At 47.2% G+C, this 1,802-nt stretch overlaps 1 pseudogene; it reads right to left on the reverse strand.

Annotated features, from left to right (window-relative positions):
• Nucleotides 1-885: 885 nt before the first annotated feature.
• On the reverse strand, nucleotides 886-994 carry LOC114007052 (uncharacterized; annotated as a pseudogene).
• Nucleotides 995-1,802: the final 808 nt, after the last annotated feature.

Raw genomic sequence — 1,802 nt, forward strand, 5'->3', positions numbered from 1 at the left:
AACTTGGTAAAACTGGGTCCAGTAGGTGGCATGGTGGTTATGGCAATAGACTCACACATGGCCAACTATAGTTCGAGTCCCGGACCTGGCGTCTAGCTTTCTCACTTTCCCTTGATCTCTCTCTACTGAAATTTAAAATAATAATAATAACAAATAAAATAATAATTTTTGGGGAGAGATTTTCGCTATAGGGCGCGTGTGCTCGCCAGACAGACAGAGACATAGAGACAGAAAGCAAGAAATCACCCCCCAGGGGGGATGACCACACTGCAATCCCTTCTCCATTCTCCTCTCGGGATCTTGGGCACGCACGCACACATGCCCGGCGTGAGTTTTAAGCCACCGGGTCCGGGACGCGAACCGCGGTCGACTACATGGGAGTCCAGCGACATAGCCATTACGCTAACTGCTGGTTCCCAAATAATAATTATTTTTAAAACTTGGTAAAACTGTGGGTCCAGCAAGTGGTGTGGTGGTTAAGGTGCTGGACTCCCACATGGCTGACCATGTTTCGAGTCCCAGACCTGGTGGCTTGCTTTCTCTCTTTCCCCTTCTCTCACTCTCTTTCTCTGTCTCTTTGGTCAAATTTAAAAAATAAATAATAATAACAAATAAAATTAAATAAAGAAATAATTAAAAAAAAAAAAAAACACTCCATTTCTTTGAGATGTGGAGCTTCCAATGCCAAGGAATTGAACTTGGCCCTGTGTAGGGCCTCAGGCCCATGCTCCTTGTTCCACAGCTTGGTGCGGATAAACATGATAACCCGGCCAGTGTGGACCCTGGCCACCAATTCCCAGGGCTTTGCAGAGACACCTTTTACACCTCTCTGCAGCCTGGGCTAGGGACAGTTTGAGATCTGAGACACGAACGTTCACTGGGAAGGGCTGTCTCCGTGGTCCCCAAGGCCAATCTGCACAAACAGCGGGTTGTGTGCAGTGCCCGGGGCTGTTTGCAGCCACCGCACACCGTGGTCTCTATTAATGGTCTGCCACATAGCCAACAACGGTTTGAGTCCCAGACCTTGCAGCTTGAAAGTCATACTTGGTACATGTGTTTACATGCCCCCAAATCCCAGGAGAATGGAGAAGAAGGGACTGTAGTGTGGTCGTCCCCATAGGGGTGGATTTCTTACTTTCTATCTTTCTGTCACTCTCTGTCTCTCTCTGGCAAGCACATGTGCCCTATGGCAAAAACCTTTAAAACATTGTACTGGGACCAGCAGATGGCATAATGGTTGTGTTACTGGACTCCACATAATCAACCATGGTTTGAGTTCCAGACCTGGCAGCTTAAAACGCACGCCAGGCATGTGTGCATACGTGCTCAAAACCCTGAGAGAAGAATGGAGAAGAAAGGATTGTGGCATGGCAGCAGATGGCATAATGGTTGTGTTACTGGACTCCACATAATCAACCATGGTTTGAGTTCCAGACCTAGCAACTTCAAACTCAGGCTGGCCGTGTGCGTGTGCACCTGAGATCCCGAAAGGAGAATGGAGGTGAAGGGATTGTGGCGTGACCACCCCCCCGCCCCGAGGGTGAATTCTCACTTTCTGTCTCTCTCTCTGTCTCTCCAGAGAGCACACATTCCCTTTAGCAAAAATCTCTTTAAAAAAAATCATATTACATATTTATTAGTAGTGGCCATGTGTGCTCACCAGAGAAAGAAAGCATCCCCAGTGGGGCATGATCATGCTATAATCCTTTTCTCACCGTTTCTCCATCATGTCAGGATTCTGGACATGTACACATATGGGCTCAACCTTTTTTTTTTTGTTTGTTTGTTTTAACCATCAGAAC

This window comes from Tupaia chinensis, unplaced genomic scaffold (genome assembly GCF_000334495.1).
Source record: "Tupaia chinensis unplaced genomic scaffold, TupChi_1.0 Scaffold000116_1, whole genome shotgun sequence".
Taxonomy (NCBI): domain Eukaryota; kingdom Metazoa; phylum Chordata; class Mammalia; order Scandentia; family Tupaiidae; genus Tupaia; species Tupaia belangeri.